Source organism: Triturus cristatus, chromosome 2_1, assembly GCF_964204655.1.
Source record: "Triturus cristatus chromosome 2_1, aTriCri1.1, whole genome shotgun sequence".
Classification (NCBI taxonomy): domain Eukaryota; kingdom Metazoa; phylum Chordata; class Amphibia; order Caudata; family Salamandridae; genus Triturus; species Triturus cristatus.
This window is the reverse complement of record NC_140581.1, coordinates 622,454,627-622,482,169: the sequence shown is the minus strand read 5'-3', so window position 1 is coordinate 622,482,169 and position 27,543 is coordinate 622,454,627. Positions and strand designations below refer to the sequence as shown.

Below are 27,543 nucleotides of genomic sequence, written 5' to 3'. Positions count from 1 at the left end.
TGTAGCTCTTGTAGCTTTTATGCCAAAAGTCTGACCTCCTTGTCCCCCTTTTCAAAATAATGTTTACTTGCTATATAGAAGTTTTCAGTCCGATTCTTTCGCCATAATTCATGCCTGACTTTCTCAATTCCCGATACCTGCATGAAGAGCTTCTTGCTTTATGTTGTGATTCCAGCTATTTAAAAAATTGTTCTAGTTCTAGTTTTGTTCGTCTGGATTGTCCTTTCAAATATGACATGTGAGAATACCCCCGCCCTCTCTGCATCTTACAGCACTAGCTGCATCCTACAGTACCTCCCATCTCACTTCCTCATTGTCATTCTTCTCAAAATAGTGCACTACCATTTTTATTAGGCTTGCTTTTAAGGTTGAGTCAGGTAAGCATTGTGTTATGCCTAGCAATGCTTGTTTAGGTGAGCTGAATATTCTCTGTGGTTGTCATGAGAATCTGATGTCAATGAATTCTACTCTGTGACAGTTGGGACCTCTGATGCACTGGAAGTGAGGAGCGGTGGATCGTTGAACCTACAATAAAGCTTGCATCTTACTAACAAGTCTTTGGTCAACCCATTGAATCCAATAGGGTTATAACACATTGATTGTCCGGGGTCGTTTTAGGGGTTTCTGGTGTGACATTGTGCCCAGGTACAGCCAGATGGGGGCCTGATAAATGATCGTGTTGATTTATCCAAAGATCGAAACGTTTTATATCATTTATGTCCTACATCCAGGACGGAGGGCCTTCAGGCATAGCTTTCTCGATGGAATCTGACCTCTTTGGTGGGCGATAGTGCAATAAAGTCTGCTCCTAGAATTAGACTTTATCCTCCGGAGTGTGCTACCTTTGGAATAAAATCGGAGAAGATTTTTATATAAATGCAATGAGCCATTGGTTTATTGTGCCTCTAATTCCTATATGTCTGCCTTCTTTGTATCTTTAGTTTGTAAATTAGAGGTTAGGTCTCTTTGTAAATGTACAGCTACCTCTTTAGTTGTAGCGTCTATTAGCATGAAACTGGAAGGGGTATCAGTGTCACCGCAGTCGCGGTGTGTCTTTTGCCACTAGGTGAGTCTCTTGGAGGAAACAATATCTATTGCCTTGGTTTTCATCCCCTATAATAGTGCTTTTCTTCTGACTGGAGAATTTAGGCCTTAAGAATGTAAAGATAATATTGTTAGTGACCCATGTCTCGTTAATTGTCTGATGTTCTTCCATCCTTGGAAAATTGTTTCTATGACTCGCTCAATGCTGTGCTTATTTCTGTGTGTAATGGGGGTCATCAGTGTACCTGTCTGCACGCCCTCGGAACACTCCCACTTGTTCTCATGCCGACCCCCCTCCCCCAGCCCCATGTACTGTAAAAAGAAAAACGGCTAACAAAATAGTTTCAACTACAACAGTGTAAACAGTAACTATATACTCAATTGCAGTTGCAATATTAGCCAAATTACTAACATGACTGCGATTGACCACACAGCTTTCATTACTCTGTAGGGACAGCTTCCTCAATAATGGTGCAGGCCCCAGCTTTGCTCCACTGAAGCATTGTCCAACTCCCAGAATCGTTAGTTTGCAGCCGATGTGCTACATGAGCTCTAAACTGGCATGGAGCTATTCAGATGAATACTCTTGTGTAAGTATTCAAATAGGATTACTTGATCATGCTAGCCTATGTAGGCCTTTAGTCTGCAAGTCATTAGTTTGCTAACGTCAAACCTCATTTGCTGTGCAATTCTCCTCAAATGGCAATGCTCTTTTAATTCTTTCTGTCCCAAGCATGTGCTTCCCTTGCATTCTGTATTCAATGTATGGGTTTGCCACCCTCTACAGATGTCTTTTGGAGGTACATATCAGTGGCGCTTGTGCATCTGTTTTGTCAAATAATCCCATTATTTCTTTTGCTTCATCAATTAATCCACTGCATATTGTTTGCCCCATATCAATAAATGCAATAGAAATGGGTAACCTGATCTGTATGGGATTTATTTTTCCTCTCAGGTGTAATATCTTTGAATTCTCTGCATTTTGCAAGCGTCTATGTAGCAACATCTCGAAAAGCTGGTATACTGATATCTCTAAAAAGTACTGGGTCTTGCTTGCAAGCAGCAGACTGGATTTTACCAATTTCTTTGAAGTAGTGAGCTCTCGTAAAAACATCAGGGTATAGGTTCTTCTAAAGTTGGTACCTTTAGAATCCCCTATGTTTATGAACCAGCTGAATATCATTGTTCACTGGTGGCCAAAGGAGGTGGCTGGAGAGAGCTTGTATGTGAGCTTCCAACTTCATACTGGCACCATCACTATTCACGATAGAGGCTTTTCAGTCAATTATTGTGCCGCCTGGATCTATTTTCAATATCATCGATATTAGCTTACATTTTTCATTGTTTTATTCCGGGAATTAATGTGAGCTTCTTTCTTATCTCATTCATGTGATTGATCTGCAAGGTTATTTTCAATGTCGTACAATCTCGTTTCCTATTTTTGGAGAGAATGGTCTCAATCAGAAAGTGCCTTGATAATGTCCTGATGTAGAGATGCAATGTCTTTCCTGAATTCTTTGAAGACCATTGGGATAACTTCCTTTGTTGCAGGCTCATTATGATCAGCCTCACTGGGCTCAAGATGCTTATTGGTCTGGAGAGTTTCAGTGTCATTGCATGGTTATGTTTGATTAGACTTTAGGATTGTGGTTTTATTGGAATTTGGTTTAGCGAATGCCATGTCAAATGGGTCAGTCATGGGAGGATAAAAATACAATCTTGTCTGACAAAATCTCTGTGTCTGCTTATTGAATCCATCCCATGACTCATTAGCACTAAGCCTTTAGCTGCTCCACGGTTGGGCATGGTCTGTGCGTATCCATAAGCCTTGACCTGCGTCCCTTCACATCTCCACATCTCGCTACTGACTGTTGCTATCCACACTGTCTTTAAAGTCTCCCCCCATTTGTGGGGAGCCTATTAATGTTCTTTGTGGTCACATACTGCTGTGGTCTCAGGTTGCAAAACCATGCAGATCTTCCTTTAAGAGTCTCCTTCTTTATTTAACAACGCCAGACTGGTTGATATTTCATATGTCAGCCCACTGCTGTATCCAAAAACAATTTGTTTCTCTGGCCCTAGTGTTGCTTGGCATTGGTTTTTTCAGGCTTTCCATCTCCAGCAGGCTGATCATGAACACAGTGGTCACCTTGAATTTGGCTGACCACGCCTCAGACCTCTGCTTGTTATCAGGCATAAGGGTATTCAAACTCCCATGTCTAGCTGCATGTAGGTGTCTCCACTACATCCAAACTCCAGCCTTTAGATCAGGGGTCTTTGAACTGGGGAGCCTCAAGTGACCCCAGGGGGGCACAAGGCTCTGACCATAAAGAAGCATTGTGCTGATAACAATGCTTGGTTTTAAGCTGAAAAAAATGAGCGCCACCAAGCGGCTCTGAAATGGACAATCACTAACCTCTTTTGCTGTTTATATCCTGGCTGGGAGAAGGTGTCAAAAGGGAAGGGGCTCCAGATGTTCTTCAGCCCCCCCACCCTCACTTCTAATAGTCACAGTGTGGATATTTCTTACGTGTTAGTAAGGCCTGACTGACCAGAATAGTATGTTTCACAATCACGTATATGATTGCATTTTTAAAACAGTAACAGAAGGTAACTGCAATGTTTACATACCTATAGACATATTTAAACATCACCAATTTAGTAAAATAATTGTGAAAAATTCTGAGGGGGGCCCGATGATTTTTTTCCCATTGGGGGTGCGGTAATAAAAAGTTTGAAGAACACTGCTTTTTGATCATTTGTCTGGATTTACACTTCAGGTAAAGGCCTCAATGGGAGGTCAGTCCACGGAACTCACCCCTCTGAAGGAACTGTTTGGATTGACGAGAAAGCATGTAACTATGCAGTCACAGGAGGCGAAGTACAGGCTTTGAATTTCCATGCAGTTGAGGGATGTAGACTGTATCAATACACCCCGCCCCCAGTCCGGTCATCAAAGATGGGGTTCAATTGTCCTTCAAACATGGTCTGAAGTTTTTGGAATAATAGATTGCTTGTTTTCAAGGTACCACCATTAAATTGTGTTCTGCTTTTACAATCTGCTTGTGATCAGGTTTGCAGAGAGGTGCAGGAAGATTAGGCACAGCTGGTTTCGCAGCTGCAGATGTGATGGTCTTGGAGCTGCATTCCGGAAGTCTATAATTTGTATCGATTGGGTTAGAATCTGATATGCATATGCCCTTGAAAAATGTCTTCCAGGCAGGTTAGAACCCACTAGCAGATGGTGTTTGGGTTGAAGAACAACGAGGGCAACCAAAGCTTGACCAGACACAGTTATGTTGTAGGAAGGTTGGGTTGAGGACATTTTAGCAGTAGGTGTTCACAAGTGGTAGCGGTGGAGACTTTGGGTCTAGTCAACCCCTGGATGTTCTCCTCAACGGATCTCAAACTGTTTACACCGATCATAATAGTGCTGCTGAACTAAATATTGACTATGTACTTCCTATGGACAGAATTTAACTAGGAATGTCTGTTACCAGATTTCTGGATTGTGGGGGAAAATGAGGCCTGCTCCAATTTTCAAGTTTATGTATGTTTTTGTAATAAGTATGCCTAAAAATTGTTTCACTAAGCAAATTTAAAAAGATTTTCACTTTCTTATAAATAACGGTGTAATGGTGACAGAGTGGACTATTAAGAATATTTTCAGGCTTTATTCACAGAGAATTTTTCTACACCCATTCTCTAAGCTGTTTTGGGTAGTCATGACATTTTATGTCAAGTGGTTCTCATGAGGTTTTTCAATCAATCAATGTCGTTTTACTCAGTAAATCAATCCAATAAGCATCACCTCACAGTAAACATTTGTAAATAGCCTATACATTTCCAGACTTTTAAAATGCAACGTAAATAAACATCAACAGGTAAAGCGATTTGTAAATATATAGTTGCAATCTCTCATTATCACTTGATCTATATTTATGCAATGGTGAGTCTTTATTATCCAAAAGCTTTTGGTCTCACATATTTTGCAAAGCCAGGGTCACATTGCATCAGATACTAGGTTTGTAATGATAGGGAATTTCAACTTGGAGAGGGGAATGAAAGTGAAGTGCACGAGCATTTAACATAACAATTAGGTGATAGAATGGTCAGGAGGGATATTTAGAGATGGGGTGAGTCCAAATACATTCTGAGTATCTTATTTCCCACCAGGAGGAGCAACATATAGGAAGCAGAGGGTGTCTCGGCACACCATAGGCAACACCCCATAACATGCTGAATAACTAATTACTCACTAGGAAGGTATTTACTAGGTCGTATTAGGTGCTGGGTGCATCTTGGTCATGAGTTTATTGAATAGTATTAAAATGGCGTCCCAGGCTGCTGCAATGGGGCTGATTCTATAGGTCTCTTCTCAGTGAAGTGCAGAGCTCTCCACTTCGTCCCAGCAGTGCAGAGCTCTACGCCACTGGGTGCAGGTCTGCGAGAGCTGCCCCCGTCAATGCATGGTCAGTAAATGTTTTCCCAAAAGAAGGACTGGATTCAGAAAATGTACCCTCACTTTATGACTCTTCCTCCTGGGAAATATGGCTAATGCTGTAGCTTGAGGATATGACTAGCGGTTTGCGAATCAAAGAGTTGCACAGCAGCATTCACATTTGTGTTTCAATTAATCCACGTATTCAACTAGTAATGCAATGTTCATCCATTTTATTCCCAAAGTGATCCAATCCTTATTCGTCACGTCAAAGATACATAGTTACATCGTTTTGTGCGTTTTACTGCTCCAGAATTGCCCGTCCGGGCCTATTCATAGGCACATTCTCCAACTACGTTCCTCTATCACAAAATGTACCCTCACTTTATGACTCTTCCTCCTGGGAAATATGGCTAATGCTGTAGCTTCCCATGATTTGAGAGCTGTGAAATCTGTAATAGTGGCCACATCAGTGTGCATAGAATGCCTGTAACTGTCTACTCTAGGGCATGACTAAATCTACAGTTTGGTCTTTTATTTTGTTAAAACCTTGCCCTTCAATGTAACCCTATTTCACATTGTCTCAACACTGATCCCTGTTGACTAGATTCAGACCCAACCTTTTGCATTGGTCCCTTGCGGTCCCACTAGGTAGACATAAGGTGGAGGATAGAGGGCTTTGCTTATGTGATGATTTTACTCCACAAGATACTCTGCATTTTATCTTTTTCTGTGACTATTACAGAGTTTTGCAGTTTCGGTGCATATTGCCTTTAAGGACCAACCCTTTGAGCAAGTAAGAACAGCGCTGATGTATTTACAAATGTTAACAAGCCCTCTTATCTGTTTTAATGTAGGCAATTTTCTAATAGGGGCCCTCAGGATTAGGAAGAGGTTGCCATGTTGAAGTGTTGACCTTATGTTTTGTGTCCAGGCCTGGAATTTTGCATTTTTTTTTAATGTACTTTTATCTGTTTTTATGTTTTAGGTTTTTTAATTAATTAATCTCTATTAGCTTTTAATACCTAGACAGCACGATGTACCCTTTCTAGCCCAATCCTTTAGGTCCTCTTAGAGGTTTTTTTCTGATTCATTGTCTTATTTGCTTTTTGAGGGATGTTGTCTTTGAGCTTTAGGGTGCTCTGCGATAAATTTTAAATGTTTTACAAGAGAACTGTATGTTTTTTATTATGTATTGTTTATATCTGCATTGCTCACTTTTATGGCTCCTTGGAGCCGAATAAAGTTTATTGATTGATTGAGCAAAACATGTGTTGAAAGTCAGCTGAATGAGCTCGGCATCTGGGGCAAGTTAGGTTGACGGTTGTGTACATACAGTGCAATCGAGACGGTGTAAACTATGCCTATTGAAGTATTGTTTATTGAATGTTTTTAAATCTTGCATTTCTGGAGATGACATGAGGAGATTCAAGCAACTGCACCCATTCCACATCCGGTACCAATTCCAACGTAGCTTATGATGTAGATTAAAGTAGTGGGAAAAGTGGTGAAGACTTAGAAGACAGGTCTTCTAGATAAGATTTCCCCTTAAGATGACGTGAAGTCAAAAAAATGAAATCTGGAGTTCTATACCCAGCCTCCTGCTGACTCGCCCCTTATAATTTAATACATCTTGGGAAGGTGTCAGAAACCCTTTCAGAGGACCACAAGACACTCAGGGTTTACTGGGCCCAACCGTGGGGGTTGAGGCATTTTGCTCCTGATTCTTTGTGGTCTGATCTACCATGATTGCTGGTAGCTGGGCCACGTACCATTTCTGCTCTTGACTCTCAGTGGTAAACATGAACAAGCAGTCTAAGGTTAGCGAACACGCGTTATAACTCAAAGAGCATGCAGCAGTGTCAATAAATTCCAGTTAAAGACTTGTTTTAAAAAAAAAGTATTTTATTTCTAACATCTACTCATGAAAAGAAAGGTTACTACACTTATAGGCAAAAATAACTTCCGACTTGAGGACAGACCGCTACTGTTTCAATGGCAAATCCCTGCCCTACCTGCTCCATACAAATTTACTGGTGGCCACGTTCAGGGAATGTTTACTAGCAGGCCTTAACTCAAGAGTCCATTCTGACTCTCAGCAAATAACCCAAAGTGCCCTGGCACCTCAGCCTTCTAAGCAGCAAGTTCCCCGGTTCCCATACTCAGTCTTACTGTCTCTGGTAGAGATTAGGCGTGCATTGTCTTGGAAGGAGCCGGGTCTGTGGGCACTCTCACAACTCCGATCCTGCTAGGTATGTCAGGTGCACATATGAGACAAATACAGTACGCTGCAGGTGCAGCCTCTGAGCCTACGCAGTCAGATCCAGAAGCGATCAGAGGTGTTTCTACGCTCCTCCTGCAAGGTAAGTTTCTGTGTTTCCCAGAAAGGGACAGAGGGGCATTTCCGATGCTACCGAACTTGATCCCAGTGATGAGATGATGCCTACATGGGGACCTCACTGGGTACATGGGGTCAGGTCAGTTACAGTCCTTGTTGCTCCTCATGACCCACAGTTCATCACGGTTCACAGTTTTTGAGCCTGATCTGGAAGGCGCAATTGTTTTCGGTAGCCCCTCGTGACATACAGGAATCTGCACCACGTTAGTCCCTCCTGGCATACAGGGTCACCGCTATAGTCCACGCAGGCTTTGGTTCTTTTCAACACACAGTATCTTCCACGGTGGCCCCTCCTGTCATACAGGGTTGCTGTAAGGTTACTGTATGGGTTTCACCCTTAAACCACAGCACTTTCAAATGGCTATTTTCACAGCAACCCTATTCTGGCATATAAGGGCTGCTGACTTGATCCTGTACATGGGCAACAACTCTATTGGTGCACCAGACTTCTCCTCACACTTCCCATTCAACAGGGCTCCACACTGGACTTCTCCCCCTCCAACGCTCTCCTCTTCCTCACAGGGCACACTGGTCTTGTCAAGCAGGCAGGCGCTGGTGTTCCAGGCTCCAGAGCAGGTGGTCTTGGTTTCCCTGGGTGATGTCCCTCCTTACCCATCAGGGAGACCAGCAGACCATGGCCCCAAGTCCTGGTAATAGGCAGAAATCTTGCAGTTTCCTTTCCCGACACAGCCCATTTCACTGCTCAGCAGTGACAATTTGTGGGGTCTCAACCTCCCTTTCTTACAGTCCGTTTTCAGACATCAAATGTAATTTAAAGCACGGGTCTTTGAAGTTTTATGTTGGGGTTCTGCTTCTTCTGAAGTACATACTTCTCCTCTCCCTCTTCCTCTTCAAAGGCTGTTGTCAAAACAGGAGAGACTCTGAAGCTGATAGTTCCACAACACAGGGCATGGGAGTGACTTGAGTTCACACCTGGAAGTCAGTCACCGTGATATATACATCACTAGTTTAATCCCAGGCTTCCAGCCCCACTGTGATTCCCTTATCAACCCCATATTCTTCCTGAGATGTGGCCAGGCCCCTTTCTTCTGATCTCTCACTGAATAAAAGGGCTTCCTTAGAAGTTTACAGAGGGTGTCTCTCTCTTCCTTCTCCACTGTATCCCACTCAGCTCACAGGAATTCAGAAGTACACAAACCTGTCTGGAAGGTTCCTCAGCTTCCCAAGATGGAACCCAGGGATCTCCATGAAATGTTCTATTATAGGCACACTTGCACTTAGTGTATGTATATTTCACACACGGTCCAGCACTGTTACCTCCATGTATTGATCCACCCCAGGCACACATACATTCAGCACACACATTCACTCTGTGTGTACTGCTCAGTACTGTAGCCTTTTTGCATTGTGCCATATTCAGCCACACATTCAGCCAGCTCACACATTCACCATGTACACGCTGCAGAGCAGTGCATCCTTCATGTATTGTACTCCTTGTATATCTATATATATATATATATATCTCCAAACACACCCAGAACATGCACTCACCATGAACACACTGCATAGCACAAATCTTTCATGTACTACACTCCTCGCAGTTACACATAACCAGAACATGCACTCACCACGCACGCACTGCACAGTACTGCTGTAGCTCTGTACTGTATACTACCCAACCAGTGCAGAGTCAGAGTCAACACTCCCGCACTGCACAGCAGTTCACATCTAACTGATGTTGGTTGAAAGGCGAGTTATGCACACAGCAGCGAAACTTTAAAAAATGAGTGAGCCTGTAAGCCTCACTCCAGCGATACAGGTTAAAAGGATCTTTTCACTCCTACTGATCACCGCATGTTATGCTGCCACCACCGCACTTGTGCTGCTTAATTCTTGGTGAAGGCAGTAACCTTCCACTGCTATGAGGGTAGCACTTTCGGCGCCCCTCCTGGTCCAACAAGACAACAATCTGTGAGTCAGGCCTATGTCATGGCACACATGCAATGTCCGTATTTGCCTATAGCAAAAATCAGCACTAGGGATCCAAACAACAGTACATTTGGGCACTCAGGACAGGGGTACACATGCATTAAAATGTAGAGGACTTTTCTGTCCCAACAGAAGGTTTTCTTTTCAGGGTATTGGAAGATGCACTGTGTGTCAAACTCCAGACTGCATGGCCGACTCTGCTGCAATATGTGCACCATTTTGGCCAGACGAGGTTAAGCATGTGTACTGTTTGTGGGTAATCCTCTTCATGCTCCTTAGGGTAGCAAGATAGATGTTACTCTGTTAGGCAGAAGATCTTCAAAGAAGGATCTTCAGGAAAAAAAACTCTGTGATAGCAATTTCAGTTGAGTGCCAGGAAGAATTTTTTGAAAGACTAAGCATAGTATATAACTTATATTTCCTTAAGGTATGACTAGACAAAGATCACACCTTAGAATGTCTGTTCTCTCAGCCAAGAGAAGGGGCAAAATATTTTGATATACATGATAACTTTCTTCCATTAGGAGGGGACGGAATCCCATTCTTAAACTTAAACATGTGACAGTCCTTCCATAATTCAGGCAGATGTGAGGAAACAGATAGAAGATCAGTGGCCACACTTAATGTTGTGTAAGACCTCCGACCCTCGGTCTAGGTCCACTCTTTTCCCGCTGCTCCGCCGGGCCGTCCCTTGCCTCCAGACACCGACCTCCTCCTTGGGAGGTTCGAGGCTGCTGCCCGCTCCTGCGCCTGCTGCCCGCTCCAACTAGGACCAGACTGCCTGCAACCAACCTTTCTCAGCTGTTTGTTTAGGGCTCGCATACCTAGCGCTGGAGCGCGCATGCGCTCCTCGCTCTGCGAGGCTTATTGTGATCGATACACATTCAGATGTAGACTTGAAGCCCTGCCTATGATTCCTATTGGCTTGCGTCATAGTACATGGTAAACGATGGCTTCTCATTGTAAAGCAGGATTTTTAGTCCCTCCTTGTTACCGCCCTCTCTCATTTTGGCCCGATCCACCCGGACTGGATCTTTTACTCGCGGAGTTAGACGTTGAGTTTTAATTCCTGAGTGAGAACTTTTTTTTGTTCATTCGCGCAATGGCGTGGCAACAGCTTTTTCCGATTAGTAGCTGTGCGCTCGCTTATTGCTTGTATTTATCACCTCAGCCGGGCCCGTCGATCTGGGTCAGCATTTTTTTTTGTTTTTCATTTGCGCAATGGCGTGGAGACAGCTTGGTCTGATTAGTAGCTGTGTGCTCACTTATTGCTTGTATTTATCACCTCAGCCGCGCCCGTCGAGCTGTTGGGTGGATATGTTGAGGTTCAAGGAAGATCCGTGGTGGCTCAGTACAACCAGCAGCTCTGCTCTTTTGGAACACGGATGGGTCTCCATCATGCTACACGTGTGTTTATTGGGTATTTGTATGTTTTTTCTAAAGCGCTGGCTGACTTCTTATGGCGCCTTAGGGGGGCAGTTTACTTTTGCTGTCTTCTTGGCCTTGCTACTTTCTTGTACTTCCCTTTTTGGATACTAACGGTTCTAAAGCATGTATAAATGCTTCGAGTTTATGTAGTAGCGCAGTGGGCTGCGTAACCAAACTACTGCAGAAGTGCATTTGTTTTGACTGTTCCACGTGGTGTGGTGGGTGCTGCGCACAGCTTTTTGGCATCTCCTCTTAGGTCTGCCCACTCCGGGATAACAGCAATCTCTGACCCCTCTAAGAGAGGTTATTTAGATGCCTCCCGTCCCCCGTGTTGTCCTTTTATACGTCTGCTTCCCTTTCAGATGGCCCTGTATGTCACTCTCTGCTGAGCAGACCCTCACTGGCTCCTCTTCCCTATTTTTTGTGTCTGAGACTCACTCACACTTCCTCCTTTGGGCGAGCAGCCCAAGCTCTTGCTCGTCCAAGATCTGCGGCTCCTCTGTCGGTCTCCTTCCAGCCCTGGGGCAGCGACTTGTCTCGGTTGCAGCGCCTAGAATGCCACAGCTCCTTGGTAGGTTGTTCGCAAGCTTTGAAGTCCTGTGGCTTTCAGTGTTGTTTATGCGTGCATAGAGTGTGCGTGCTGTGTCTGTGTGGTGTGAGTTTGGGCAAACAGGCCCACATGTAATGTTGGGAGAAGTTCTTATTAAGCTGCTTCTGGTCGTTAGAGCTTTACCCCCAATCTCCCCCTCCCTCCCACTGTCCATTGTCACTTGTTTACCCCTACCCTCCCTCCCGTGGTCACTTGTATACCCCCGCCCTCCCTCCCTCCCATTTGCCATTGTCACTTGTTTACCTCTGCCCTCCCGTTATCCGTGGTCACTTGTTTACACCTACCCTTCCTCCCTCCCATTATCCGTGGTCACTTGTTTACCCCCGCCCTCCCGTTATCCATGGTCACTTGTTTACCCCTGCCCTCCCACCCTCCCGTTATCCATGGTCACTTCTTTAGGCCCGCCCTCCCTCCCATTATCCGTGGTCACTTGTTTACCCCCGCCCTCCCTCCCGTTATCCATGGTTATTACTTACACGATGTGGGCTCCTGCTAGCACTACTTTGACCACAACTACTCCAACGTCTGCTGCACATGTTATCTATTTACTCTACCCCTCCCCTTAGCACACCCTTCGCTCGTCTTTTACAAATAAAACTGCTGTGAATGCTATTCATTCTGCATGTTAGCCCTCCTTCGAACTTTTTTCTCGGGTTACAAAATGCTTTACTCCCATTTAGGAAACAGCGTAACTTTATTTTTCTTTTCTACGTACGTCTGTAGAAATTCAAACAAACGTTATTACAAGTGTATTTAAAAGGTAAAAACCATTACCAATTACAACGACAATAGCTCTAACACAAGCAAATGCGAGACCTATTATATTTCTAATGCTTGTTTTCTTAATTTTTTTCCAGTTGTGCCACTGTTATTGTGCCCATCTGTGTCTTGCTCTAATTCCACCACTGTTTTTATTTTCTCGTGCCTGCCTGTTCCTTTCACCTTTTGCCGCTGCTGCCCTGTGGATTCCCCCCCCCGTAATTCCCCCCTTGAATTCCCCCGCTTCCGTCTCCCAGCCTCTCCTCCCACATCCCCTACTTAATGGCGGCCGCTGCGCCCATCCGCGACCCAACCATGTCCAGCGCCAGGAACCCTGGACCTCCCACTACCCATCTCTACAATACCACCACCCTTCTCGCACTCAACCCTGGAAGACTTAGAGAATGCCAACAGGCCTCGCCGACACAACCCATGGCCAGTTTTCCAGCCTCCACTACCCCCAGACACTCACCGCCACCCCTGCCTCCAACACCGCCGACACCTGCACCGGCAACACCCTAAAATACATCCTCCTCAGCGTATGCTCCGTACACAAACATGGCATGGAAATCTGGAACCTACTCGACTCTCTCTCGCCCGACATTGCCTTCTTCACAGAGACCTGGACCAACGCATCCTCCTCCCCCGACATCAGCACCGCCATCCCAGACGGATACAAGATCCAGAGGAAAGACTGCCCCAACTACCCAGGAGGGGGCCTCGCCATCGCCCACAAGAGTACCCTCCACCTCACAACCTCCAGCAAAACCTTCCCCTGCACCGAACACCTGCACTTCCAGATCCAGACCACCCCCAAAGCCAAACTCCGAGGAACCCTCCTCTACAGACCCCCTGGTCCCAGAACTCCCTTCGCCACCACCATCACCGAATTCATCGCACCCCACACCATTGCCTCAACAAACTACATGCTCATTGGAGACCTGAACTTCCACCTCGACAACCCCAGTGAACCCAACTCCACTATCCTTCGTGACAACCTCGCCAGCATCGGACTTAAACAACTCAACACACCGACCCACAGAGCAGGACACACCCTCGACCCCATCTTCGCGGCAGGAAACAGCGTCCAATTCAGCCACACAATGCAGCCACCATGGACCGACCACCAATGCGTACACTTTGGCATCGACAAATCCAAGGCACCCAAACCAGCCCCACGCCCTCCACAAAGGAATTGAAGCAAAGTTACCGACTAGCAACTTTATTCCACCCCCACCCGAGGCAACCACACCTTGGCACCCGACGCAAACAACGCAGCTAGAGAACTCCACACCTGGTTCTCCAACTGCACAGACGAGCTCTCCCCGCTACGCAACCCCGACAGACAACGCCCCAGGAAAGTCGCCTGGTTCACCACCACTCTCCAGAAGCCAGACGCACCAAGACAACCGAAAACCACACCACCTACAAGGATGCCATGACGGACTACCACAACCAGATCAGAGCCACCAAGAGGAACTTCATCCACAACAAAATCCTGGCCAACTCAACCTATTTCCACCTCGAGATCAAAAACCTCTACGACAACTTCATCTACTATCCACCAGGCGCCACAGACGGCCCCCCGCTCCCCAGAAATACCAGCCAGCCCACCATCTCCAACTGGATACCAATCACAGCTGAAGAAACTGCATCGACCATGGAAGGCATCCACTCGAGGGCCCCCACCGACCCTTGCCCCCCTAACATCTACCACAGAGCCACGGCCGCCACCGCATCCGAACTACAATGCACCATCAACACCAACTTCAAAACAGGCACCTTCCCAGATGACTGGAAGCGTGCAGAAGTCAGACCCCTGCTCAAGAAGCCTGTAGCTGACCCCATCGACCTCAAGAACTATTGGCCCATCTCGCTCCTCCCCTTCGCAGCCATAGTTGCAGCGAAAACTGTCAACAGGAAAGTGACACTATTCATTGAAGAGAACGCCGTCCTCGACCTGTCCAAATCCAGATTCCGAAGCAAATACAGCACAGAGACCACCCAACTCGACGCCACAGACACATCCGCACCCTCCTGGACCAAGGCCACTCCGCATCCCTCATCCTACTCAACCTATCAGCGGCCTTCGACACCATCTCCCACCACACACTAGTCGCCAGACTACACAACACAGCCATACAAGGAACGGCTCTGGACTGGATCCAATCATTACTCACCGGAAGAAGCCAAAGGATCAGACTCCCACCTTCCTCTCCAACCCCACAAAAATCACCTGCGGAGTCCTACAGGGTTCATCACTGAGCCCCACCCTCTTCAACATCTACATGGCCCCCCTCGCAGCCATCGTTTGACAAAACGGCCTCAACATCGTATCCTACGCCGACGACACCCAGCTCATCCTCTCCCTCACCAAAGACCTCACCACTGCCAAACTCGACTTCCAGAAAGGAATGTAAGACATTGCAATCTGGATGACCAACAGCTGCCTGAAGCTCAATGCCGAGAAGACAGAAGTCCTCATCCTCGGTACCACCCCTTCTGCATGGGACAGCACCTGGTGGCCGACCGCCTCGGAAGGCCACCTACCCCCTCAGACCACACCAAGAACCTCAGCATCGTACTCGACTCATCACTCACCATGAACCAACAGGTCAACACTGTCACCTCCAGCTTCCTCAACACCCTCCTTATCATCCGCAAGACCTTCAAGTGGATCCCCCCTGAGTCAAGGAAGACAGTCAACCATGCACTCATCACCTGCAAACTGGACTATGGAAACGCACTCTACACAAACTCCAGCCAATACAGAACACCGCCGCCAGACTTGTCCTCGGCATCCCCCGACACAAACACATCAGCAAACACCTACGTAGTCTCCACTGGCTCCCCTTGGAGAAAAGAGTCACTTTCAAAATCCTCACTCACGCCTACAAATGCCTACACAACACCGGACCCTCAGAATCAACTTCCACGTACCCAAAAGAAACCTCCGATCTTCCAACCTCCCACTGGCAGAAACCCCATGCATCCACAGAGCCAGAGCAGGCGGAAGATCCTTCTTTCACATTGCAGCCAAGACTTGGAATGGGCTACAGGCAAACATCAGACGCGCCCCCTCCCTGAACACCTTCAGGAAGACCATCAAGACCTGGCTCTTCGGCTAAACAGATCTGCGGACCCACCCCACCCTCAGTGTGTTGAGACCCTCACAGGTGAGTAGCGTGCTTACAATTCCCTGATTGATTGATTGATTGATTGATTGATTGATTGTGCCTTTCTCTGAAACCAGCCAACATTTTTCATTTGAAACCCTAACCCAGTTCCAAATGTAAGTTCACCATTATCCTTGATAAGTATCCTGGGATAGCCCTTATTCATTGTTTATTCCAGTTCATGGTTTCAAAGCAGATGAAAACCCCTCAAATGCTACATGTAATGGCTTGTCCAATTCGTGGCATACTTTCCACTAAGTGCTTAAAACAAAGACAAAACATTTCCCTGGTTCTTATAAAACAGTCAATTAATTTCTGGTTATTTGCTTGCCAATTTTTGCAGGTCGAAGTCTTTTAAAGATCTTTTCGCCTGAATAATGAATGAATCCTGTTATTAGATGCGGAAACCATATGACCTTCATTTTTTAATAAATTTGCAATATTGTGGTGTGGAAAGCACACTGATGCTATGCAGACCTACATTGTGGGGTTGGACCTGCAGTCAATTTCTTCAGTTCCAGCCTTATTGTTTCATAGGCACTGCATCCAGTGCTTGTTCACGCACAGGAATTGCTGTTCTTTTCAGCCATTGGGATTCTGAGCTTTGTAAATCACATAAGTGCCCGGCAACCGAGCAATGAATTTACACCTTTAACTCCTTACAAGGTAAATGGATAGATCTCGTATTGGCTATGATCCTTAAATGTAATTAACCAATTCCTGGACACAAGTCACTCAACTATACGTTAAGGTGGACAGAGCAGTGATAATAATCTTAAAGCAGACTGTTTCTATTATGCACTTTCAAAATTCTCTTTGATTCATTTTAGTATGACCTGATTTACCTTATGCCAACATTTGTCCTTATATTGAACCATGTTTCACTTGCAAAGATTCCCAAGTTTCCTTTTAAACCAACATAGTAAATGCTGGACTCCCTGTTCAGCAATTATTTACAACACTATGGCCAGTTCCTTCACCCTACTGCAGTTCTTATCAAAATCACTGTGAAATGACGTAAAATCGTCTCACAACTACTCACCAACCTACCTCTTTCTTCTAAAATACAAACAATTATCCAATAAGATAGACTTCTGACTAAACCTTTACACTGTCCATACCAATGTATTATTCTGGAACCGGAATGGTCCTTCATTTACTTGATACTCTTATTGATGCAAAAAATCAAGAGAAGGGAGGAGAAGCAGTGATTCATTCCGCTTCCATGCTTAATAGTTTCTAATCAAAAGAGAATGAACCACATGTCTGGATCACCTCTCTTATTTATGCTGCAGTTTCTCCTCAACACTATGGGGCCTATTCACAAACTGCATTTTGTAGTACATTTAGTAGTACTACAATAGTATTACTCATGTACTGCAAAATGCTGTTCACTGACCTACATTTGAAGGTTTAACACCTCTCCTAGGTTTTCTGTGTGTGAACTGACTGCAGAGATCGCCCCACCTGTATGCCATGGTTTTAGTAGTAAATGTGGGAGGGACAGCGGGTAGTGGTTGAATACTTACTACTAAATGCAAAGTGAGGGGTTTTGGGAAGTGTATGAAGGGTTTAAGGGAGCATTAGGGAGGTGTTTATGGTGGACATGCACGCACCCGTTTACAAAAGCATAAGACCATTCCTACTTACAAACTACATTTCTAAAGTTACTACAGCCAAATAGGAGCTAAGTAAATCTACTCCAGCTCAGAACTGGAGTTAGTCCATCACCATACATGGCCAACCTCTGGCGCTGCAACACCCTCCCATAGAATATAATGAAGGCAGGGAATTTAAATAACATCCCTTAGAAAATAGTGTTAACATTTATGAATTTAGACTTCGTAAAATATATAAGAATTTTATTAAATGTTAAAAACCTTGTATAAATTAAAATAATTTATTATTTTAAATGAGTTTAATAACCATTTTGAAATTAAAAAATAAATGTAGATTTCTTTAAGAAACAAGCAAATTAATTTAAATGCTTTTTATATAACTTTTATTAGACCTTTATAAATAATTTAATTTAATTCTAAATATTAAATTAAATAAATATTTAATACAACATCTAGATAATGGTATGCTCTAGCATTTTCCATATTGAGTTCTAAATTTAAAATAATTATATATACAATTCATCCACATTAAATATTTCTTATAAAATATTTTACTTATATTTCTTTTTAATTTATCAACTTTTTAACTTTTTTTTATACTTTATCATGGGGTCATCTCTACCCCACTGATGGAGATTTCTACTTACTTGTGAAAAGTTACAAGTAGTAACTTTGCACTTGTAAATTAGGTTCCTCCCACTGGTTTCAAGAGATGGAGACATGAAAGCCTACACTTTGTAGTAAATGTACACTTGTAAATGGTGAAGTGCCAAAAGTAGTACATTTACTCTAAAGTGTAAGAGTAAATGTACACATATAGATTTTCTCGCATGTGAATTTACCTTTGTAATAGCCTCCACTATGTTATGGGGCAGTGGTCAATTGCCACCTCAGAGCACTGACATAAATAAAAAGATTTGACATTTCTCTTCACATCGTCCACTGTAGAAGGACTCTTTTTTACATTTATGTATATGCAGATTCTGAAATCTACATAATTTCAAACAGTATGGAGCCTTCCTATTTCAGTGATCATTTTTAAAAAGTTAGATAGGTACTCTCCAGAGCTCTTTCCGCTGATTGTTCTGCTGTTGGTATAAATATCATTAACCTTGAAGATCTCCTCATTAAAAATAGGGTTGTGACTTCTCTTGTAAATTGTGATTTTTGGCCTATCCATTGTTTACAGAGAATCCCGTTGTTTCTGTGTGAATGACCTCACTTGGTCTTTCCCAAGAAGCTAGCAATATTTCACTTCAAGGGTTAGTTGCACCTGAAAATGAATTGGCTGTTTTATTTAGGCATTAACTTTGTAAATATATCCCTGATCACTAAACCAGGATGGTAGTTAGCGACCCGTTCTTTCACAAAACAACTAAAAGAGGTGCATATTTTAATGTGAGCATCCAGATGAAGAAATGTTTGTTGCCTGCAGCTAGTAATCATGGTATTTGTGAGAAGTTTGGAAGATCATTGTTGGAAATGGCCCTTTCTAGGGTGTTTTCCCTCAACTTTTTGCTTTTTTCCTTCCCCTTTTCGATTGCTCTGGATGCTAGTCTTAGGAGTTTGGGGAGTTTGGCACTGTCGTGCAGTGCCAAAGCACTGTGCTCAGCATGTACTTAATGCAGAGAGGCGTATATATGATTGGCTGATTCGAGTTAGCTGTAAGTCCATTGCCGTGGGTAATACCTATACCAGGGGCATTTATCTCGAATGTGCCTCCATGGACGTCCCGTACTGGTTGTGCCATCCAGAGAAGTCACTCATTGATATACCACAGGTTTGCCCTGGCGGGGCCTGTGTGCATGGGTTACTGTTTCTCGATTTGAAGTTTACAACGCTGTGTGCCAAGGTTCTGCATGTCTCCTGATATATTGCATTTCTCCCTGGCAATAGCGTATGGTGTTGGGAAGATTGGCCAGGCATGTATGTGTTACCTAGCAGAGTCGTGAATGACACTGGGCAGTGTGTTTGGTACAATGGGGCCTGCTTCTCGCATTGGATTACCATGTGGCGGTGTAGGGATAGGCTGTCTAGCATTATTCTCTTTGGGCAGAATAGCAACAGTATGATGTTTGGTATCTATGGGTTCGTAATGGCGAAACCTCTCTGTGAGTGGGTTCAACATTACGGAAATGGAAATGTCACTCTGGGAAAGTGGGGATTTCTTTGTGTGTGGCTCTGTTTGCCGAGCCTGCCAGCCTGACTCCTAATTCAAACCTAGGTATTAGGGGCGAGCCACATCTGTGCATTCCTGATCGACGGCCTAAACTAGGGAATTCAAAGGAAACTGCAGACCTCTGACTCAGAAGGGCCTTTCTGAGATGGTTACGTGGGGGTGGAATTGGGACCTGCATTCCAAGGGGCAGAGTTTTGGCCCCACTAAAGATTGTGAACAAATCTCCCAGGGTAGGATGGCAGACAGGACAAAATTTACAGAGGGTCTGTGCATTTCAAAAATGGCCTTTTGAACTGATCGTATCTTCAAAGGCCATGGTGGGTATAACTACTGGGGCTTTGGTCTTTTAAAGTAGAGACACTTTTGTATGTGGAACCATACTACACTGGCTTGATACTGGGAAATTGACACAAGGAATCATTAGGGCAGGAAGGACTGCATCTTGGTTATCTGCATCCTTGTGGTGGCTTGGAGTTTGTTGTGCTCCAGGAAGGAGACTATCACTTGGTGGATTTTGCATGGATGTTGCAGGCCTGCCGCTAGTGACAACTGGCGTAGCCTGGTCTTGAAGTACTCTTTGAGGACCTGTGGTAAATAATTTAATTACCGGGACTTAATTTGATGCGGAAACATAATAAAATAGCTCAGTAAATAAGAGGCAGAATCCGTGGTATTAGAGGTTCGGAATGGGCTTTATTCCAATGGTCGATTATAATCGGTTGCTCCAAGTTCCATCACCACGAAGGTTCAGGAAGTGAAGTACATACGTTATTGACAATCAATTACTTTTATACAATAGACATTACAGTGAAGCAAATACAAGAGGCGTAACAATTGATAGTGGTGATAATGTATTCGTGCGTAGCAAAAATAGGCGTAACTGGGAGTGATTTAAAGAACGTCATTAGATGTGATGTCATAAGAGGGTGGTTCTATGAAAGAATTTCGCAATGTCAGCAGAAATACTTGACAGAAATGCGCGCGCAGCAGCATGACGTGTAATTGACGCGCAACTAGGGGGTGAAGGGGACTTGACATTTAGCTCTACATGTGGCGACAGAAGTCTGGAGGGTCAAGTCAACCTAATCCCAAATCATATCTAACATCCCATGTTTAAAGAACTACGTTATCCAAAAGAGAGGTCTCTTCGAGTAGAATCTTATTCTATACTGACTATACTGATTGTTAGTGCGTGTACAAGCGTCTAAGTGTCTACACTGGATGCGAGGGCGGAAATCTTCCATAGCAATAGGGCTATGAATTACTTTCATAAAGACAGAGAAACCGGGCCTTTGCTCGGTAGCTGGAAAGAATGTTTACTTAAACTGCTAGACAGGAATGCATCGGGCAGGGAACGGAGCAGATAATTTCGAAGGTGAAATACAGTTTTTTTGGCAAGCAGCAGGCTGATGTCAGGCTTCGTGAGACGCGCAGAGAATGAGACAAAGTTCATGGTCACAGTTGCAGGCTCAGACTGGAGCTTTCAGAGGCAGAAGGCAAGAAGAGTTTGATGACAGAATCGGGGCCTACTTGCCTGGACTGTAAAATGGCATAAGTGAACCATATAAAGCCGGTGGCCTTTCATACTTAGGAATGGAATATCCGGCCTATTCATGGCGGATCTGACAGAGGACATGTTGACGGTGGACGCACATGTATTTGCGTCTTCATAACTGGAACTGGAGGGAACATACATGTACTTGTGATTCATACATGGAACCGTTGGGGTCCAAGATAGGGGACATAACTGATCAGAAAAATCCATATTTCCACATTCCCTCCTTGTCCCCTACTTGCCCGTTAAGAGATATCAATCTTCATCAATCCATTGATCTGTTCATATAGCATCATTTGTTCTTCTTTCTTCTTCCGTGATGAATGAAATCCTGGTGGTGGAATACACGATGTGGCACACAGACCACAGATCGCTGGTCCACATTGTAGACATAGACAGCAACTGAATAGTATGAGAAGGCCAATACCTAGGAAAGATAGGACCTTCCATCCAAAGGTAGATAATACACTCCAAAACCAACCGGACCAAGTCCAGGTGCCTGGGTTCTGGTGTATCTGGCTTACAATCTTATGAAGGCGAGTTATGGCTTTATATACAGATGGCGAATTTTCTGGTATGAAAATGCAACAGCTTGATCCGATGACCCTACAAGCTCCACCCCTATCGGCCAGGATGACGTCAAGGACAAGACGATTTTGAAGCACAACAATCCGCATAGCAGACTGCTCTTCTGTTAGATTGCCTAAGGCGGAAATAGTTTCGTTCACTACTGCTTCAAGGGTTCTAGTTAATCTACGTATCAGTTTACTATTAGTAACAGTACCTATATAGGGAAAGAGACCTTTATTGAAATCTGTGTATTTTTCCCATGCTGTTTCAGTGTAATCGACTATCGGGAGATCTCTCCTTACTCTATTATATACTAAATGAATATTTCTGTGATAATCAGGAGGAGCTAGGAAAACAGGTGGCAAAAGGAATCCAATGTAGCAAGTACCATCCCAATCTAGAGGCAAACGTACATATGCCGTCTGACCACATATGAAATAAGAATGGCGGGAAGCTCTAAATGTAGACTTGCCTTGATCACTAAATTCTACTACAGTGGTGCATCTACTATGGCCCATATGTATGGAACCATTCTTTCTTATACATAATTCCCCTTTTACTGGGAATACGGACATAGCGGGCAAAACTGTAGTAGCTTCGGATTCGACATTTAGGATCATAAGATTAAGTGTAAAATTACCTAATCCATACACTTCATTTTCTAGATCAGTTCCTGTTCTCTGGGGTAGTCCCTCCTTGTTAGGATAGCAGACCTTAAGCAAAACTAAGTTCAAATTTCCCCATACCCAGTTATCTTGATAAACTGCAGAATTTGAATCTAGAGAATTAATTAAACTAAACCATGCTCCACAGGAGCCGTTGTGTGTGAACGGGTATGGAAAGAGAGGTAGAATTCCTTTATAATTCTGATAGGGAGGGAGTCGGCCACATATCCAACAATTTGTAGCATTGCTAACCTGATGGGAATGATGTAACATACTGATAAACGTGTTATTGCGCAGCGCAAATCTATAAGACAACTCAAGCGGAGGTAATTCACTAAAAGAATGTTCAGCAGTAACATTGTAAACATGTCTGGGAATAGGATAATATATGTGCAACAATATACTTGCAGTAATTATTAAAAGACTTAAGAAAAACAAAATTAATAATGTCACTATGCAATGACTACGCAGTAATTTACAGTACGCCTGTCGTCTCAACATTTTTCGGGTGCTTTCTCTATTCAGGTCCAAGGGATACATGTCAGAGACAATTCAACCGCTTCACCTTGGAGAGGACTTAAACAATCAAATTGCTTGACTGATTGGACCTAAGTTTTAGTTTATAATGTTCGGAATTACTTTTTTCAACAAAAGGAAGTTTCGAGTCAATGGGTGAAGACACACAAGGTGTGGTATTCACATCTGATGGTAGTCCATGAAATTTCTTGATATGACTTGAATGAATCCAGCCTTTTCTGCCCTCGATCTTCACGGCTGTCCTTGTGGTGAGCAACACCAGCTGAGGCGACTTCCACCTAGGTTCCAGCTGAGTCTTTCGATCAAAGTTCCTCACGAGGACCAAGTCTCCTGGAACTACGTCATGGGGTTTCACCTCAGTGTTGTCAGGAAAAGCTGCAGCTACCTGTGAACGACAAGATTGTAGTGCAGACATCAAGGAAGCCAAGTAATCTGTCAGCATATTACAGTCAATATCAGTTATTTTGCGTGGTATAGGCGTCCCCCACATATTTGGTGGTCTGCCGAAGATCACTTCATACGGGGATAGCCCTGTTCGAGAGTGTGCTACCATTCTCATGTAAAAGAGTGCAACTGGTAATGCTACTACCCAGTCGACACCTTTCTCCCTGCATATTTTGGACAATCTGATTTTCAGTATCTGATTATGTCTTTCTACGAGACCTGCTGCCTCGGGGTGTCGGACACAGTGGAATTTCCACTGATAACCTAACAAAAGTGAAACGTGTTTCATTAATTCGGATGAGAACGGCTGGCCGTTATCTGAGTGAACAACACGTGGTAAACCGTATCGTGGGAAGAATTCTCGAACCAACTGTTTGGCAGTAGTCGGGGCAGTGTAATCTGAAACCGGGTATGCCTCCGTCCAACGGGAAAGAGCACAAACAACTACGAGAACATATTTGAATCCTCGACATCGTTCCATCTGGATATAATCCATCTGGAGGACTTCAAAAGGGTGATCAGGAGGATGAAATCCACCCTGTTCTACGGGAACACTTTTTCCTGGGTTGAACTGGCAACAGATCATACAGGTACGAACTTTTTGTTTGGCTGCTGCTCGCAAATGTTTATTGAACCAAATGTGTTGAATGCTATCTAGCATAGCTTTTTCTCCTAGATGTGCTGGACTATGTATAGTGTTAATTATAACTTGGACCATTGAATCAGGAAGGAACCACACAGATTTTTCCTTCATCATCCATCCTTGATCCGTTTGAATCCCTCCTAATTCGGTCCATTTCTTTATTTCGTCTGGTGTAGCATGTGTCTGTATGTCAATTACGTCAAGAGTAGGATCTTTAACTGTCATACAATGTGTTGGCATCGGGACTATTGTCTTTGTCATGTCGGATGTTTGAGTTTGAGCAGTCTGTTTAGCTGTTCTGTCGGCTAGATCATTGCCTTGAGAAATGACATCAGTAACTTTCGTATGAGCCTTACATTTCATAATTGATATTGCAGTGGGTAGATGTATTGCATCTAATAAGGCATGGATGAGGGGTCCGTGCTGAATGTGGGCACCGTGGGAAGTTAAATAACCTCTCTCTCGCCACAGCACGCCGAAGTCATGTACAACTCCGAATGCATAACGTGAATCGGTGTATATGTTGACTTTTTTATTTGTGGCTTGAATACAGGCTTGTGTCAGAGCGATGAGCTCTGCGGCTTGAGCTGACAAGGTATTTATGCAATTTGTTTCAATGATTTCAGTGTCTGTTGTGACTGCGTAAGCAGCCACTAACTCTCCTGTACTTGTTCTCATACATGAACCATCTACATACAACGTCAGGTCTGGGTCTGACAATGGGACATCGGTTAAGTCTTGTCTGGGTTTCGTTGTGATTGTAATGACTTCAATACAGTCATGGGCTAATGGGTCTGTTCCGGTTACAGGTAAAAGTGTGGCAGGATTCAATGTGTTACAGCGTCTGATTTCTATATGTGGCTGAAACAATGTTAGCTCGTACCCTGTAAGTCGCGCTATAGTCAAGTGTTGTGTTTGCGTTCTATTCACAAGAACCTCTACTGCATGTGGTACTTGAACTGTCAATGGATGTCCTAACACTATGGCATCGCTTTGTCTGATTGCTAAAGCTGTCGCTGCCACTGATTTTAGGCATGCAGGCAAAGCCTGAGCTACGGGATCTAATGTACTAGAAAAATAAGCACATGGTTTGTGTGCTCCTGCTTGTTCCTGTGTGAGTACTGACAAGGCAGTACCTTCGCGTTCTGTAACAAAGAGTGTAAACTGTTTTCTGTAACATGGCGTTGCTAAGACAGGTGCTTGACATAAAGCTTTCTTTAAGCTTTCAAAAGCTTGTGTATGTTCCTGAGTCCAAGGGAGAACAGTCGATGTGGCTGCCTCCTGTGTTGTCAACTGAATGAGTGGTTTTGCTAGAAATGCATACTGAGGGATCCACTGCCTACAATATGAAGTGAGGCCTATGAAAGCCCGTACCTCCTTTTGTGTCTTGGGTATTGGCATGTTAGCTATTAACTGAATGCGGTCGGGTGTAAGCTGCCTTCCCTCCTTGGACAGCGAGTGTCCAAGATAAACAACTCGCTGGACACAGAATTGCAGCTTAGAAGGGGACACCTTGTGACCCTTTTCGGCTAGAAATTGTAAAACTGTCAGTGAGGCTTTCTCACATTCGGGTTCGCTTCTAGCGGTGATCAGCAGATCATCGACATATTGAAGCAGAGCAGTGTTAACTGGCATGTGGATACTGTCGAGTTCTCGTTTCAGTGCTTGGCTATAGATGCTGGGGCTTTCTGTGAATCCTTGAGGTGCGCGGGAGAATTTAAAGCTACGTCCATTTAAACTAAATCCGAACAAATATTGGCTTTCCGGATCTATTGGGACGCTGAAAAAGGCATTCTTGAGATCAATTACAGTAAAGAATGTTGCTTCGGAATCAATAGCTGTCAGTAATGACGAGATATCTGGGACCACAGGGAATTGTGGCAAAATGCATTTGTTTAATTCGCGTAGATCAATAACCAATCGATATACTGGCGGGGCCTTCGGATCTGTTCGTTTAAGAATCGGAATTATCGGGGAATTACATACATTGGAGTCTGTTTCCACAACCACTCCTTGGGCAATAAGCTCGTCAATGATTTGCAGTAAAGCCACTACAGCATCTGGTGGTAACTTGTATTGTCGCATTCGTGGTAGTACCACTCCTGCCTTTAGTGTGACTCGATATGGTGTAATATTCATGCAACCAACATCAGTAGGGCCTTGTGCCCATAGATGTGTAGGTAAAGTCTGCAGTCGGGGATCCATGTCTCTAGACACATAGTGACCTTTAAAATCACGTAAAAACAATCTTACTCCTTCCGGAGAACAACATATTATAGCTCCTAGAGCCTTCAGTGTTTTTATACCTAACAAGTTTTCTGGACATGACTTAGTAAGCAATAAATCTGTAGTTCGGGTCAAAGGTCCTATCGTAAGTGGAAGAGGTTGTGACACTTCATTAACAATAGGTTTTCCTGAAAAACCAAGGGAAATATTCTGTGAGCCTGAGAGGGGTGCCCCTGGAACTTCACTACGTTTTATGGTTGTTCGACTTGCCCCTGTATCGAGTAAAAATTTTCTGTCTTGGCCTAATAATTCACTATGTACATAAGGTCCTTCTTGATCTACTGGGATCTCGATAAGGGGTAGGTCAACTTCCCTCTCTAGGCTGGTTCATGAGTATCGCTGATACTCAGGATAGTCGTACTGTGCGGTCTGGTACAGCTGTCGTGTCGTGGTTTGTGTGGCAGCAACAGGCAGCGCTGGTGCAGCTGGCACAAATTGTATAGCCTGTGGTGGAGCTGGCATGGACTGTGCATGCTGCGTGGCTCCTTGTTCATTCTGATCCTGTCTAAGTGGCCGTGGTCTTTCTTTTGTATTACCTATGGCGATATTATGTTTCAAAACTGGACAATCGTGTACGTAATGGCCTGGCTTTTTACAATAATTGCATGTCCCTTTTACAGGTCCTGTTGAATCACCGGAATGTGTCATACCCTTTTTATGTCCTTCAGCTGGAACTGTCTGAGAAACTAGCATTTTCATTTTCGTGTCTTTCATACGTCTGTGTTCATGTTCTTGTTCCTCTCTAATTCTATTGTGATGGTACTGTAACATTTGTAACATTTGTGATGGAGTGTTACCTTGCCATGTACTCTCGAATTTTAATACTCTATTCTTCACTTGAGGCAAGGCATTCTCTACTAATTTTGTCACAAACAGGTGTGGGTATGATTCGCTACTTGCTTTTATGCCACTATTTATACCAAAACATTTTTCAAATCGGGCATAGTAATCCCTAGTGTCTTCATCTTGCTTCTGTTTACAGGCTGAAATTGTACCCCAGTCTTCCTTTTTCGTAGTTAATAAACGTGGCAGTACCTGTACTAGTAAACCTGGTAGGGGCTCATTTATGAGCCCCTGCGTCACTTTTGCGCCGCCGGTGCGTCACTTTTTGTGACGCACCAGTGGCATAAAACATGCGCCATGTTGCGCCATATTTACAAAGTGACGCATCTAGGTAGATGCGTCACTTTGTAAACCCCTGCGCCACATTATACCTGCGCCAGGTATAATGTATGCAAG

The 27,543-nt window shown here is 44.1% G+C and overlaps 1 protein-coding gene across 1 annotated transcript in view; it reads left to right on the top strand.

Moving 5' to 3' along the window:
* The window catches only part of ST8SIA4 (ST8 alpha-N-acetyl-neuraminide alpha-2,8-sialyltransferase 4), a 480,430-nt gene that overhangs the window by 27,578 nt on the left and 425,309 nt on the right, over positions 1 to 27,543 (top strand). The gene's annotated exons all lie outside the window — the stretch shown is intronic.